Here is a 17570-nt window from a genome sequence, read left to right as displayed (position 1 = left end):
CCATCAATATTGCATTTCAGGTATCCTTTTGGAGGAGGCTACCAGAAATCCTTTTCCTTTCCCAAATTTCCTTCTCTTCTACTGAGTCCATTGGTAATGATCTCTTGCATTCTCAGTTGCATGAGAGTTCTCATCTCATTTTCTGTGGGAGGGTTTTTGGGATAATTGCGAACAGTGGTACTAACTGTCTCCCTAATCTGCTTCAAGATCAGATCCAACAGGCGAAGAGGACTAGTTTTTTCATCCTTGAAAATTATTTTATTCCTTTCTTTCCAAACATTCTAGATAATGAAGCTTGGCATAAAGGCCCAGGCCAGATTGAGAATCTCATTCTCTAAAAAGTTCCTTCTCCACTTGTTCAAGGTATTAGTGATGCTTCCTTTATCTCTGTCTGTCTGTTGAAAAATGGTGGCAAAAGAATCCCACAACCAGGTGGTAAAGGTGAAACTGTTAAGAATATGCTCCATTGTTTCCTCTTGAGCTTCACATCGCTAACATCTAGAAGGCCCAATAACCCCTCTTTTCGTAATGCTGTCCCAAGTTAAGATTTTTTTTGGTGAACTAACCACATGAATAGCTTGATCTTCATCCACCCTTGGTGGCTCCAAAGTTGTTGCCAAGAATTCGTTGCATTGTTGGAATCTAGGTTCAGGATAATCCTCTTAGCTTCCTTAATATTAAAGGAGCCTTCTTTATTGAGGCCCCTTCTTAACTGATCTTGCCCCTCTGTTACCAAGATTTTCCTTTGTTTTAGTATGCTCATAATTTCCTCGACTTTTATTTTTAGGGGGTTGTACTCACTACAGTCTATGCTTCTCCAATTTCTCCATTTTCCAGAGTTGTGAGGAAGATTCCATAAATCTTTAACTCTGGTTAGTCCCTGGGAATCTATTTCTTGCTTGAGGTTCATATAGTCCTCTTTTAACAGCATTGGTTCTTGTTGCCATTTGTCCTCCCAAAAGAGAGCAAGATCTCTTGCTCTGATTTCCCAGAAACTGTGGTCTTGTACTAGGCTTCTATTTTCCCAGGCTTTATTCCAGATGTAAGAGCCCTTTATGTTTCCAGACATTCTAATAAGATCATTAGTTTTCCATGAACTTGCATATTTTTCTTTCCAGGTTTTAGCCCATTGAGCTTCTGGTTCTTTAACCCATCTCCACCAGAGTTTGGCTCCTAGTACATTACTTAAAATTTCCTGATCATCTAATCCTAGACCCCCGTGACTCTTAGGTTTGCATATTTTATCCCAAGAAACAAGGGCCCATTTCTTCCTTGTTTCTTCCTTGCCCCAGAGGAAGTCTCTCTGGATATTCCTGAATTGCTGTAAGACCCCTTTGGGAGCTAGGAGGGCTGATAAAAAGAAAACCGGGATTGACTGTAGAACGGCTTTTGTCAGTATCAACCTACCAACCAGGTTCAATGATCTGATGGTCCATTTTTTAACTTTGTCTTGCATCTTATTGAGAACCGGTTCCCAAATACTTTTGTGCAGGGGTCTGGCTATAAGGGGAATTCCCAAATACTTTGAAGGGAGGGAATCCCTTTGAAAGCCCAGAATTCTTGAGATATTTCTCTGAATTGCAATGTTAGTATTTAAAAAAAAAAATTGATTTGGAGAGATTGACTTCCATACCTGTAGCCAAGGCAAAGTTATTCAGGATTTGTTTGTACGTTGAAGCTTCTTTGACTGTAGGAACTCCATGCAGCATTGCGTCATCCAAAAATTGTTGGTGAGTCATTGTCTGACCATTCTCCATTAATTGAAGGCCCTTAATTTTTCCCAAGGCTTTAGCCTGCTTAATGGCTCTACCCAATCCTTCCATCATGAGGATAAAGAGAAACGGAGAGAGTGGGTCGCCCTACCTGAGACCTCTAGAAGGAGTGAAGATGTCTGAGGGAGATCCATTCACCAGAATAGAAAAGCTGGAAGAAGTTATCAGAGCCATAACCCATCTGACCCAGTTGTGATCAAACCCAAAAGCAGCAAGGATCCTCTTGATATAGACCCAGTTTACCTTGTCATAGGGTTTGGCAATATCTAATTGTATTATCATATCGGCTTGCTTTTTGCTAGTTAGCGTGTGAAATGTCTCGTGTGCTAGAATGATATTATTAAGGATTTGTCTGCCTTCCACATAACCAGATTTTTCACCTAAGATTAAAGAAGGAAGAAGAGGTTTGAGTCTGCTAGCCAATACCTTGGATATAATCTTGTATACCACATTACATAAAGCAATGGGTCTAAACTTATCAGCAATCAGGGCTGAATCCTGTTTGGGGATTAGAGAGATGAAGGAGGTGTTGAGGGCTTTCAGAATAGTCCTACTTCTTCTGGAATCCTCCACAACATTTAGAATGTCCTGCTTGACAATGTTCCAGCAGGCCTTAAAAAAATCCACATTGAAACCATCTGGACCTGGAGCTTTGCCATTCTGCATGTCCTTGATAACCTCACTGACTTCCTCTTCGGTGACTGGTTTGTTCAGGTTAAAATTGTCCTCTCTTAACACCAGCTTAGGGATGTTTTTTGCAATTTCTTTGATGCATTGCTCTCTGTCTGGATTGTTTGCCTTAGTGATACTTCTGAAATGTTGAACCAACGCATCTTCGATATTCTTGTGAGAGGTCTGGAGCTGCCTGTTGTCATTCAAAATCGAAGAGATTCTATTGTGAGCCCTATTGGCTATGGTGGATCTATGAAAAAATTTAGTATTATGTTCCCCTTCTTTGAGCCATTGAATTCGAGACTTTTGTCTCCAAAAGATTTCCTCTTGTTTGCATAATTTCTCCCATTCTTGATGGTGTTTATCAGCTTGCTGACTTTTGACTTTATCAAAACCCTCTGTGATCAATGCTTGATTGAGTTCCTGTAGTTTGGCTTCCACTGCCTTTTTATCCACAAAAATGTTGCCAAAAACCTTCTTGTTCCATTCTTTGAGTCTGAATTTAATATGTTGAAGTCTTTTGTGTAGGGTGAACATATTCATGCCTTGGATCTACAGATCTTCTGCCCGCCATTTTTCAATGTTGCTAATGAAATCTGGGTGGGAGAGCCAGATATTCTCAAACTTGAAGGGTCTATTTCTGGGAGAATCAAACCCCTTGAGTTTTAATTGGATCGGCCAGTGATCAGAACCTCCAAAGGGAAGAACTTTAGCTGTTATTTCTCTATTTTCTAACATAAGCTCCTCTGAGATCAAAAATTTGTCTAACTTGGAGGCGACCTGAGCCTCACCTCCTCTTTTGTTGTTCTAAGTAAAAAGGTCATTATGCATTTCCGAGTCAACCAGATTCATATCATCTGTAAAGGTTTGGACGGAGCCTTTATTTAGCAATCTGGTGCCTCCTTTTTTTCCGAAAGTGATTTAATCATATTAAAATCTCCTCCCAAGACCCAAGATATTTTTTCATGTTTGCTTTTTAGCTCTGCCAAGGAGTTTAAGAGTATTAGTTTCTCATCTATTCTTTGTGGCCCATAAACATTTGTGACGAGGAAAGTGTCCACAACTCCCATTGGTTGAATAATTACAGATAGATAATTTCTTGATGCCTCCGAATCTAATACGCTGACTCTTTGGGGGTTCCATAGAGTGAGGACGCCTCCTGCTGCGTTTTCTGCTTTCACTTCGAGAAACTCAAATCTATCCATCCATTTGCTATGGATTTGCTTTAACTTTTGAATGGAACATTTTGTTTCTTAAATAAAGATTATATCCGGTGTTGCTAGTTTCATTCTGTTACTTAACATTCTTTGTTTTCTTTTACTACCTAGACCTCTGATATTCCAAGATATGAACTTCATAATTAAAGATTTGTGAAAGAGTAACTGGTTAGGTCTTTCATCTTACTCGAATCTATCATTAGCTTTCCACACTCCATCAAGAGCTCATTTTGCTTTTTATTGCCCCTCTTCTTTCCTGAATTTCTAGGTGCTAATCCTGAAGTTTATTTCATAGTTTTCACACCTCTGTGCTCCTGCTTGTGAATACTTTTACCTTTATCAGACCCTCTTTCCTGGGTTTTCCATAAAAATAACTACTATATTCTAGAGCATTCTTCTGGAGGTATTGATTATATTCCTCCCTTGGATCGCTGCCTCAATAATCCTTCCAGATCTAGGTTTTCCTTGTCTAGAATTTCTTGTAATTCATGGTCTCCAGATATATTTCACTTTGGGTCATTTCCTGGTCCATCTCCATTTCTGTCTCACTCATAAAATTCTCATTTTGATGTTCCATATCTTGAGATTGTTTAATGTTTTCTTCCTTTTCTTTTTCATTAGGATCTTTTTCCTGAGATTGATCTTCCTTCGTGTTTTCTTCATTCTCGTCCAGCACTTATTATTTGTTCTAAATGACCTTCTGCCTTTCATTCTGTTGTTGCTTCATTCCCGTTTTCCCCCTTTACTTCTGCCTGCCACTTTCTGAAAGCTCTCTGTATCCTTCGAAGTATTTAGGTACCCTTTGTTGTCTACTTTATTGAGAGGGCAATCTCTAAATAGATGTCCATGTTCATGGCATCTACGGCATCTAAATGGGATATGCTCATAGTCCACTGTCTGCACCCACTCCTCATCAAAGACTTCCAAAATAACTTCATCCGGAAGAGCTTCTGATAGATCCATTTTCACACATATTCTTGCAAAGGAAGTATATTTCCTCTTCTTGTGGCTTCAGAAACTTTGACAAAACGCCCTAGTTTATTACCAATAGCTGCTAGCAATTCAGTTTGCCAATAATCAATAGGTAGAGAGTATAGCCTTACCCATACTGGAACCGAGGTGAAGGTCTCCCGCTCTAGGACAAAGTTCATCATCCAAGGCCTCATATAGAGACCAGCTGCTGCATAAAAGTAGGGTCCTCCTTCGAATATTCTGTCTTTTTTTTCGATGTTTGAGAACATTACTGTGAAGAATCCCTTTGACCCAAGATGTAGGTCAATGCTTCCTTTGGGCTTCCAATGATACTTGATCCACGTTTGTAAAGCTTTTTCAGTGGGCCATAGTCCCATGAATTTACATATAATGGCATAGTTCCCCATGTGTTCTCTGTGTGCTTGCAGAGCAGGGTCATTTAATATTACTCTGGGAGTGATTTCAGCTTTAGGCTTGCAAGGTCCCTTTTGACTGTGGTCTCGTGAACCAAGATTTTTGTATTCTTCCTCCTTGTCCTTTATGTTGTTGTTTACCTTGGTCTTAGTCCCCTTTGTCCCCTTATCATTATCTCTATGTTTTTCCCAACCATGCCTTTGTTGTTTATCACCATTGTTTTGCCTTTGTTAGATATCGTGTCCTTGTAGGACGGAGTCGAGCTCCCTCCTCTGCCGCCCTCCATTAGAAACCGTCTCTGTTATCCTCTGAACTGTCATTGCTCGCTCCCATCGTTATCCGAAAGTAGGAAACCATCATGTAACCCCTTACTGTTATTAGTACAACCCCCTTATTATATTGTTGTGCCCATGTAGTCCCCATATTGCTATTAGTGTGCCCCATAGAAGCCCACTATTATTATTATTGTGCCCTTACATTATTATTGTTATGACCGCTCTGATTATATTATGACCCCTTAGACTCCTATATATAGAAAGGATCTCTTGTCATTTGTATCATCCAAGAATTGTTCATTTGTGTAATGTAAAGGAGGTTGCCCCCTCGAAGAGGCTTATTTCTAAGGTGTTGATCTATCTTTTCTATCTTTTTGTGAGCTGGTTTCATAACATTTGGTATCAGAGCTTTGGATTCTATGGTTTTGCTGCTCCAAACAAGTCATCGTGGCATTTTCGCTATAACTTTTCTTCTGCGACGTTTCAGAAGCTTAAAAAAAAAACCCATTTGAGACGACATTGCACTAAACCTCCAGTCCAAATTTCAGATCCTATCTCGCTATATGTTCGGAGATATAATCTAAGAAAGTTAGGGTTTTTGCAGACCCCCGAAATGCATTCCAAAAAGGTCTGGAAAATCGTCATAACTTTCTCTCTGAGCATTAAATTGAAATTTCGTAAGAAGTTTCAGAACGACAACAGACTGTAGTTTTCTATGTATCGGTTTCAGGTCCTAAGGTTGAAACAGTGATACGTGGCACTTCGTACAAGTTCGCTCTACTGAACCAGTCTATAATCCAGTCATCGTGGGAGATTTGACATAACGCTTCCTTACAAAATTCAATCTTGATCATAATTTCGAGGTTAGAAAGAGGACCCAGAGGGCTACTACAGGACAAAATTTCAAAAGTTGGAAATCTGAAATTACAAAGTTACAATCGTTTCAAGATCGAGCTCCTAAAATCAAGAAAAAGCGAGATGAGGAAGTTTGATGGCAAGGATCCAGTAAATTGGATACTACAGATGGAGAAATATTTTGATCTACATGGTGTACTATTGTTACAAAAGGTATGTATTACATCTTCATATTTAGAACAAGATCAACTTTTATGGTATAAAGGGCTTTGTTCTTGTAAACCACTTGTTACGTGGTCAATTTTCATGGAGGAAATTATAGCACATTATGAGGATACAAAGAGCAACACCTTCTTTAAAGCAACACCACAACAATTGGAAGAAAAAAGAGCAAAAGGGTTTTGTTACAAAGTGGAAAGAAAAATTATGGCAACAAGGAAGTCTACCCCTCACAACTATAAAGATGAAAGTGTTGTTTCTCCTAGCCTTCCACAACCTACAAGGGTTACACCACAACAATTGGAAGAAAAAAGAGAAAGGGCTTTGTTACAATTGTGATAAAAAATAAATTAAAGGTCATAAGTGTGCTGAAAAGAAATTATTTTACATTAATTGTGGAGAGGAGGAAGAAAAGGATCAAGAAACGTCAAAAGAAGAGTATATACACCAGGAACCAACCCTAGAGAAAGAAGAAATGAATCCGACCACATCTTGTAAAGCATTGGAAATAATTACTACTCCTCAAACTCTTTAGATAGAAGGACATATCAAGAAGAAAAAGGTTCAAGAAGTGAAAGACCACATCAAGAAAGAAGAAATGAATCCAACCATATCTTGTAATGAAATGGCCGGAATTACCACTCCTCAAACTATCAAGATAAAAGGACATATCAAGAAGAAAAATGTTCAAGAAGTGAAAGATCACATAGAGAATCAAGAAATGAATCCGACCATATCTTGTAATGCACTGGAAGAAATTACCAATCCTCAAACTCTCAATATAGAAGGATGTATCAAGAAGAAAAAATATTCAAGCAGTGAAAGATCACATTGAGCATCAACAAGAAGTTCTACAACTTTAAAGGATAACGCCACTTTGGTGCAGAATCGAATGAAACAACAGGCAGATCAAGATCACAATGAAAGAAGTTTGATGTAGGCAATTGCGTATTTTTATGGTTACATACATACAAACAAATGTCCCTTAAGAAAGCTATTTATGACAAGGAAATGTTGGCAATACTACACGCACTTATGAAATGGCAACCTTACCTAATGGGAAGGCACTTCAAGGTAAAAATGAATCATGATAGTATTAAATAATTTTTAGAACAAAGATTATCCTCTGAAGAGCAACAAAAATGGGTCACAAAGATGTTGGGTTATGACTTCGAAATCATCTACAAAAAAGGGAAGTAAAATGTTGTGGCAGATGCACTCTCAAGAAAGGATGAGGATGTGGAAGCATTGTTGTGCGCCATTTCTATTATCCAACCAGACTGGATAAAAAAAACAAGGTATGAATGGAAGAAGGATGAAAAAGTGTGGCCGCTCATTCAAAAGTTGCAGAAGATCCCAGGTCAAACAATATTGCCAGAACTTGACGAGGAAGGAAAAATCATATTGGAGCCTGGAGCAGTCACAGAAAAAAAAACCCAAAGTATCTTATCAAGTGGAAGAACTTACCCACTGAATATTCCACATGGGAGGACAAAAATTTTATACAGAAGCATCATGAACTACTCAAGCGTTGAGGACAACACTTTTTGAAGGAGAGGGCCATGTTAGGTCCCTATACTACTAGTGTAACCCCTTATTGTTATTAGTATAACCCCGTTATTATATTGTTGTGCCCATGTAGTCCCCATATTGTTATTAGTGTGCCCCATAGAAGCTCACTATTATTATTATTGTGCTCTTACATTATTATTGTTATGTCGACTCTGATTATATTATGACCCCTTAGACTCCTATACATAGAAATGAGGTCTTATCATTTGTATTATCCAAGAATTGTTCATTTGTGTAATTTAAAGGAGGTTGCCCCCTCGAAGAGGCTTATTTATAAGGCATTGAACTATCTTTTCTATATTTTTGTGAGCTGGATTCATAACAACCTGCAGCATTTTCTGCTTCGGCCTCCTTAGACTCTACCTGTTTACTGATGGAAATATCCTGCAATGTAATTTTCTTCTTGTTATACCAGAGTTTCAGAAATTTCTTCTGCACATTAATATTGACAGTACCGACATATTCCATCCAAAGGTATCCCAAAATAATATCCACATCAGTCATATCTAAAGCATAAAAATCAGAATGCAACACATGCTTATCTAGGGAAATCTTCAAATCTTTATAAACTTGCACCTCCTCATTATCAACATGTGTGTGCTCCATTTTTTTTTTGGGACTTGCAATCTTTTATCCAAATGATTATTAATAAGATTATTCTTGCAACTAGGATTGATAAACACAATTCTCTTCTCTTTCTGAATAGATCCATGAACCTATAATAAAAATATACCAGTGGAAAATAACCCCTTATGTTTCTCATTATCCTGTTTTCTAGCATGAGACCATTTTTCCAAAAGGACTTTTTCAAATTCTTCATCGGAAAGGCTTACCAACTTCTTTTTGTCAAATGAGTCCCACCATATGGCAGCCTCATCTCTAAAATTAAGACATGATATCTCTTTCCAAACAATTGAATATATTGATTTTTTCACTTTTAGGAATTCTTCAATGGTAGGGCCATCATATTTTCCCTTAAACTTCCTCTTAGTAGAAGCCATGAAAAAGAATGAGGGTTTTGAAAAAATTTAACTACTTTATGCAAAAAATATAAAATGGCCACAACTTTGTCACTATGGCGCAAAATCTGTATTATAGCATGTTTTCGGAAATGGAACAACCATTCTGGATCTTCTCATGTGATTAAAAGCTTGATCTGGGCACTCAAGAACTCAAATTTGCACTGCAATTGTCGCGCCGTAAATAAAATTAAATAATAAAAAAATGAGAAAAAAAAAGGAGTTGAATTTAAGTCAGCAATATCTCCCTCATCCGGACTCTTATTTGACCAATTTTTTTTTGAAATTGAGGAACTTGGATTTACAATCTATTTCTGAAATTCTGCACAAAACTACAAAAATTTACCAGAGATCCGCCATCCACGAATTTTCGTAAGAAAAAATTTTGCACAATAGCTGATTTTAAATCAGCGATATCTCCCTTATCTGGACTTCAATTCGGTCGATTTTTTTTTTTTTTAATTTGGGAAATTTTCCACAAATAATCCAGATATGATATTTTTTTTGTAAATTTTGCACCAAAATTTTCAAATCTGATCTGCAAAATCACCACTGCAAAAATCCTGCAAAAAATGAAAAAAAAAATGCTTCCCCTCTTTGCCCAATAAAGTGCTTTGATACCACTTGTAGTAGATCTAACCTGCAAATATATTAAAAATACCAAATATGCCCAATAACTTCCAATAATATCAATACAAATGCAAGAACAAAATATAGAATCTTCATATCTTTATTAATATCAAACCCTTGAGGTAGGGCAACACCATACAACTACTCCTTAAGGAAGGAGAACACTCCACAAGTCATATGCTTGTCAATAAAATAATCCTTGACCTCTCTCGATGGGAAGTCTCCAGCCTCTATATAGGCTTCATACACACAATACCATGGTTAATTACCATGGGTCTCTCAATACCATACATCTGTTACAATGGGCTTATCACATTATTCCCTAACTACTTGTGGTCCCTTACATAATGTGGATTAACCACTTTATTTATTAAGTATTGCCCATTATTATATCACATTATTGCATTATTCCCATGGGTACCTCCCTTTGTACCCCATATTATCCCCCCTAGGTATACTACATTGGTATACTACAACACACATACTCCCAACATGAGAATTTGGGCTCCCTTCTAGGGATGTGTGGTCAATAAGAAGCATCCAAAATGGATATGTAGCCCATACTCCTCGAGCAATTCATTACCACTCCCATTCCTTCCTATAACTACTAGTAGTTAGGTGGTTCAACTACCAAATTAGAAATCAAAGATTTAATTCAAATAAGATAGGAAACTTCCCAATCCCCTTTGCAACTCCGTTAGGTATCAAGATTCATATCGATTGCTCTTTTCTTTAGCTTTAGAAATATATTAATAAAAATGAATATTTGCATCAAATGAAATCTATAAAACTATCCATGATGGTCATTCCAGCATCATCAATCTTAATTACAATTACAAAACTTAGAGTTTAAAAAGAGGTTTTACAATTTCTCATAACATATTTTATAAAATACACTGAACTCTATTTTATGAAGGTTAAATTCCATTAGATTCCTATCTGTTCATTACTAATTTTTTTCTTATATATGGAATAAATAAAAAATGGAAAATAGAAAACAACAAATACAATCACACACCATCCATAATGAACACAAGGGTTTGCTCTAGGAAGCCCTTATGTGAGAAAACTCAACTAGAAGGGGAGATTGTCGTGCTCTCCTTTTTGGTATGGAAAAAAATGCAAGTGTGAAGGAGAAGACACTCTCTTTGGAGTTTTCTAAGACTTGTGGCTTATTATGCTACTACATAACATTAACCCCCTTTGTTATGCTCTCTAACTCACAATATCAGTGACTCTACTCTACTATGGAACAATATATGCATAAAATGGAATCTTTTATCCTCATAGTGACCCAATTTTACCATACCCTGATAACTAACTCGAGGTTGGGTTAGACTACTTCAACTCTCTAACTAAAGTGATAACTTTGACCTTCTAGAGTCTTCTTCTTAGTCCACATGTGGTTGTCCCCCTTTGCATGAGTAACCAGGGTTGATGTGACATCGCATAGAACCATGGTGGTCAAACTGGAAGGTCAATTTTCAGGAGGCATAACTTTTTCATGCAAACTCTGATTGATTTATTTCTTGCACCATTGGAAAGGCCTCTATGTGTGGAATAAATCTAGGGGGTATTGAATAAGCAAGAGTTTTTGGACCCCCTAATAACTTCATTTAATGCCTCAAAGTGCTTCTGAAAGGCTTTGGACCCCAATCCTCCATATTGGGCCATGTCAATAAATTCCCTTGCGCACCAATTCCTCCAATTTTTCCAAAAACATCAAGATAGATTACAAATAGATTACACTTCAGATGATACCTTCTTCCTTTGGGAAAATTGAAAACACTAACATATTTAGACTACAATAAAATCTTTATTAATATTTAATGAAAACTATGATCTCCATTAAACACAAACACTCCTTATGAGTTGACATTTTCTTACAAATAAATCATTTTTCAAACAAAATCATTATAATTATTTAATATAATAAAAATACCTATATATCACAACTATGACATAATGTATAATATCCCACCCTATGACATAATGTATAATGTCCCACCCTTTAACATAATGTATAATGTCCCACCCTTTAATATATGGAAAAAATATTATAATGCATCTTGAAATACTCATTCAAACTTTTTATTATATAATTATAATTTTTAAATAAATTTATTTTTTAAAATGATATGATGTTATTATTAAAACTTCTTATAATTTTTCCATATATATAAGTACAAGGAATATTGGTATTACTAAAACTTCCTATTCTATATATATATAATATATTGTTGTTACTAAAACTTATTTTTTTTATCATTTTCTAATCTTTTCTAAATAATTAACATATTCTTTATCCATGTATATCCATATAGATATTATATAACTATATTGTTATATAGCATTTTCACCGTCTAAGCTTAAAATTAAAATATAATTATATAAATTATTATTTATAAAAAGAGGAGATATATATATAATAAATATAATAAAGATAAATATTTTAGTGTTAAACACTTTTGGTTATTTATTGTTTTTAATTTTGGTAAAAAAATTCATAATTTAAATAGATTCTATGAAATTTATTAAAATTTTGAAAATATTAAATATTAAATTGAATATTTAGACGGTTAATTTTTTTTTAAGTGTAAATTGGTTTTTTTCTAATTAGTTATATAAAAATTACATTAAAAAATAAAAATTTAAAAAGAAAAACCTATTGCCTTTTGCTCAGCGCAATGTCATATGGATAATTCCCTAATATTTTTGTGCGATAATTTTTGGATGCAATTCCAACATTTACGCTATTATGTTTAGATACTTTTAGATTTTTCATTGTTAACCTTCATAAGAAACCACCAAAAATTAAAATCCTTGAAAATAACTCATATTCACCTAAATAACATATTCACCATCAATTACTATTCACCATAATTTAAGCAAATATTTGCATAAAAAATGGATAGGAACAAGATGTAAATAAATACACTTGCGAGGGGTTGCTACTCCCAAGGTTTTGCAATTAATTTTTTCAATTAACTTATGCAAGTTTTTGCAATTTATCCACCAAAATTTATGTAATAATTTTTTCTTTAGGTTAATATATTTGATAAGTAAAACACAATCCTTTAAAACTAAATATATTAACAAAACTTAATATTTCAATAAATATCTTTGAAATCATAAATAGAACTATTTCACTCTACTTTAATATAAATACAGTGAAATTTAAATCAATAATTCAAATAATAAAAGTTGAGAACTCCATCAAAAAATGGATACTTAAAACTTATCAGGGTTCAAATCCAATCTTAGCTCTCTCACATAGTTTTAATTATAGGAATTATGATATTTGAATAATGATTTAAATAAAGAAAACCTTTGCATCTTATACGGTGCAACAAATATGTAGTGAATGAAAATAAATGTTAGAGGATCAAGTTAATGCAAAGGGGAATGATTGAATGTAGTGCAATGTCCAAAGTGTTTCACTTATTGGAACTGACCTTCCCTCTAACATTACCAAGTTTCACCATCAATTGAACAAAATTGCAGAAAAAAATCTTCCTCGAGAAAATGGGCATTTATTATTTCCAAGCGTTCCTTCTTTGTGTCATCATATTTACTTTCACTGTTGGTAAACCTCCCACCTTTTTCATTATTGGAAGCATTTGTCTGTACCACAAGACCAAAATGTTTGTTGTAAAATGGTTTACAAATGCATCAAAAGTTATTACATTCTTCGGCCTAAATGCAATTGTCTTATTGTTGTAAGATGGGATATATGCAATTTTACTTCTTTAAAGTTTTTTACTCTAGTTATCAATTACTTTTTGCGAAAAAAACAAGTACTAAGCAACAACACTGCATATTACACTTGTTATTTAAAACTTAATGTTAATTATAATACAAGTATAAATATTTAAAAATATTTACATTATTTAATGTATGAATATTGATATTTTTTACAGATATGATATTTAGAGATTTTTACATTTTTTATTAAAAATATTTGTCTAATAAATAAAAACAAGGTAATATTATTCTCCTACTCTGATCCAATTCTCTTAAATGACAGATTCCTTTTATATACTTCTGATTTCCTCATTATAAATCATTTTTCTCTTAAATGACATATTCTCCTTATATACCAATGGATCCTTACAAAGAGCTTATTATTAAGTAAAAGTCTTTCAAGGGACTTGTAACCTTGATGAAGGTGGGATCTTGATATTTCCTCTGCAATGATTTGATGCCCCATATTAACATGTTCCCTAATAAGTTAATGTGTCAAACAATAATTTTGCAGAAAATATCATTAGTTCTAACTAATAAATTATAGATTTTCAAGTTTTTATAAATCATAAATGTTCAACCTTTTTAAAATTGTGAGAAAAATATTTTTGCCAAAAACAACAAATGCCTACGCATTTAAAAAAATAAACATTTTACCAGACACTAATTTTCAAGCATTTCCATTAATCTCCTCTTACAAATCTCCTCTTACAATGTTGATTCGAAATTTGAAACCAAATATCCGAATGCCTGCCATTATAAAATATTTTCAGAATTTTGAAAAATGAGAAGTCTCTGGGACCACACTGTGACTACTTTTATTTAATCCTCTCTTTCATCGCACTGTTACAAACCCTCATTAATATAAGTTTTCAATATACCACTCCCACGCGATTCAAATCTTCTCACCAAACTGTTAAAACATCAAAACTTTTATTGTAATTTAACCTATTAAAAACAAGTTCTCATCCCAGTTGTGATTTTAAAATAAAATTATTTCACAATTATCAAGATTCCAGGGGCTCCAAAACTGCAGCGTCTCTGCAACTTTACAGACTTCAGATTCTGCCTCGAGAAAAATATCTTCAAAAGCATTGAAAGATTTTTGTTTTTTCTAAATAAAATATACTAAATACTCTGTAATACACTCCGACAACAAAGCCAGAGAAACCTAAACAATTTAATTGAACTGTTGTAATACAATTAGAAATATTCCAGATAAACATAAGATAAGAACTGTAAGAGAGGCATATACCCTGAAATATCTTCAGGAAAAGATCAAAACATGCGGTTTATCCTGGCTGGAAGAGGGCTTAAAACAGGCAACAGGCCATAGATTCATATGCTGCTTCATTTTCCTTGAAATCATTTTCTGGTTATGGCTGTCCATTATGGCCTTTGCCGTTCTCTTTAAGTTTCTAGCTACCTGCTTGACGATTTCCTCAAAAGAATCCTCTCTTAATTTCCGAATGGACCTTTTCATCTTATCTTTAAAGCTTTCTTCGATACAAAACTTGTAACTCCGAAGAAATGCTTGTCTGGCTAAACAATTCTGATTTCCCCTGAACCTGTAACCAAAATAGTAAGCATCGTCTTCAGTGGCATCAAGGAGCCTCACGAAATCCATGCTCGAACCACAATAGCTTCCGGAGGCCAAACAGGTTTCATAAACTCTCCCGACAGACATGGGGAAAAGACCGGGGCGAATCCTTCGATTTAAATGACTAGTTCAGTAACCCCATAAACAACAGGTCATGGTCAGCTTGGACAATCTTTGACGTCTCCAGCAAGGAAAATCATTCCCAGCTAGCCAGAATCTGACTGCGTAGTGACCGGGGAACTTTCTAATATTATCTTCAAAATATACACTCAAATAAATTTATTTGCTAAGGCTAACCACAAATTGACTATCCAGCATCAAATTTAGCGACGCCGGAACTCATCCAAGCAAAATTTCCTCCTTTCTGACAAGGTTTTTAATCTTTTCCAGCATCCTTCCAAATTTCACAGTGTAATTTGAAGTTTTCTTGCATCCTTTCAACAGTTGAGGCCGAAATGCCTAAAACTTCGCATCCTATAGATAAAAAGGCAATTTAGAATAGGGAACATACCACGCTTGGAAGCCAAGGGCTGCACCGGACCATTCATCCGCAAGATCCTCGGCGCCTTTTACCCTGGCATTCGAAACGCATGATGCTTTCTGTGGACTCTATTGACAACCGCATTCTCTGTTTCCATGGCTATTGCACGCCATCCAAGCACCTTTACCTCTCTGATTTGACTGCTTTTGAGCAGAGCTTTTTGCCTTCTTAAGTACTTACATCTTTAAACTGTGCAGCGGGAAGGTCGTTGCATTCCCTATACGCATCTACCTGGCAGAAATCAACAGTTATGGTAAGAAATTGAAAAATAAAAATCGACTAACAGAAGATGCAATAACAGATTGTTAAAAATGTAAAGGGCTATTGACTGTAACAACAAACAGTGTACCTGTACGTGGTTGGTGTTGATAGAGATTAAGTTGCGCTGTGCTTCAGAGAAGAGGACCATCTACTGTACATGATTTTGACTTTGGACCCTGTGATAAATACATTATTTTAATTTTGTTTGGTGTACGTGATAGAGATTAATGGAAGGAAGAGTGTCAGTGACAGAATGTGCATTATTTTAATTTTGATAATTAATAGTGTACTGGTTATTCTTGAGTTATTTAGCAGGCTATAGAGCGATAAATACGGGGCAGCTGGATAATGTATTTATTGGATTTTTTATTTGGATTTAATTGTGGGTATATATTGCCCTCGTGCATTTATGGCTCAATAGACTTGAATATATTGGTTGCAATGAGTGAGAATCAAAAATAAAAGTAACTTATAATAATAAGTGTGTTTTTATTGGTTGCAATCAGTGAGAATCAAAAATAAAAGTAACTTATAATAATAATAAGTGTGTTTTTTAAGAAGAAAGGAGTTTTAAAATACCATAAAATTAAAGAGAAATAATATTTAATAATATAATGTGTTTAGGTAAAATTGTTCCCATTGTGATAGGGTGGAAAGATTTTTTAAATTTAGTCCAGTTTCAAATTGAGTTAAATTATAAAAAAAAAAAAAAAAAATTCTCAGTAAGACTACTCTAGGAAATTATATTATATACAAAGTGAAATTACATGCAGTGAAACTAGATTCCCATGGCCATCGATGGCACTGTGGGATAGCAGCTGACATTTGGTTGCATTTGTGCTCAAGTTGCCCCAAAACCTCATCAAAAGTCATCGTTTAGCTTTGACATTGCCCTCGCAGGGGCTGTGACTCAAAAAAACTACCCACGCAGGGGCGACCTTGGACCTTTGCAGACTCCCTGAATATACTAAGTGACAGAATTGAAAACAGAGCAGGACCTACAGACAGATTACCAGACCCATTCAAAAGCATGCATTTTATCCCATACATAATAAGCGACCAAGACAGAAGACCACAAAACAGGACCAAGCGACCGAGACAGAAGACCACAAAACAGGACCTGAATGGAAGATGGATGGTGGCGCTACTCCTCTGGTTCCATCTCTTCCGGCGCCATCTCCACGATCGGGAACCACCCATAGTCGTCCTGGGGGTCTGCCTGGACCTCTTCCGCACCCGCTCTGGACGTCGACGCCTCCTGCGTCTGAATTTGGACGGGCGCCTTTCCTTTGGCATCGGTTGCTTGTCCCTCGATCTTGTCCCGCTGGTTCGCAGAGGGCAGTTCTCTGCTGCTTGCCCCAGCATTTTCCTCCTCTGCGTCTTTGACAAAGAGAATTGAAATATGGGCATTAAGATTTCCCAAGTTAAATACGGCGGTGCCGAATGCTGGAAGCGCAGGCGGGCCTGGCGGTCCCTCATTCGGATTGCAGGAGTCCAAGAACTGAGATACTTGCAGGTGGGGAGTTCCAACTCTGCGAAAAAAGTAACAGCAGCAACAATGGTGGTGTGCCTCTGCTGCTGGAGGGCGAGAAGGTGTCCCACGACCAAACCCTCTTCGACATGGTTGTCTTTCTCTTGTTCTGGCCATATGGACGGAGGAACTGACCAGAGCTTCCACTTCAGTGATCCAATTCCCAGCAGAGCTGTCTCTCCTTTGCAACAGAGCTTCCACTTCATTGATCCAATTCCCAGCAGAGCTATCTCTCCAGGAGTCTCCGGAGTCTGCTAGAAGGCAGAGAATGTTCCA

General features: G+C 35.9%; 1 long non-coding RNA gene across 1 annotated transcript; it reads right to left on the bottom strand.

Moving 5' to 3' along the window:
- Nucleotides 1-15602: 15602 nt before the first annotated feature.
- Nucleotides 15603-16059, bottom strand: LOC149147802 (uncharacterized). Its single transcript, XR_016263113.1, has 2 exons — nt 15852-16059; nt 15603-15733 (listed from the first exon to the last, which is right to left on the bottom strand). It is a non-coding gene; the product is annotated as an uncharacterized LOC149147802 (long non-coding RNA).
- Between the last annotated feature and the right edge of the window lie 1511 nt (nt 16060-17570).

Source organism: Pinus tabuliformis, chromosome 9 (genome assembly GCF_031772625.1).
Source record: "Pinus tabuliformis cultivar Carrire ecotype Pingquan chromosome 9, CPIR1, whole genome shotgun sequence".
NCBI lineage: Eukaryota > Viridiplantae > Streptophyta > Pinopsida > Pinales > Pinaceae > Pinus > Pinus tabuliformis.
The sequence above is the reverse complement of the archived record's forward strand: the minus strand, read 5'-3'. Positions and strand labels throughout refer to the sequence as shown.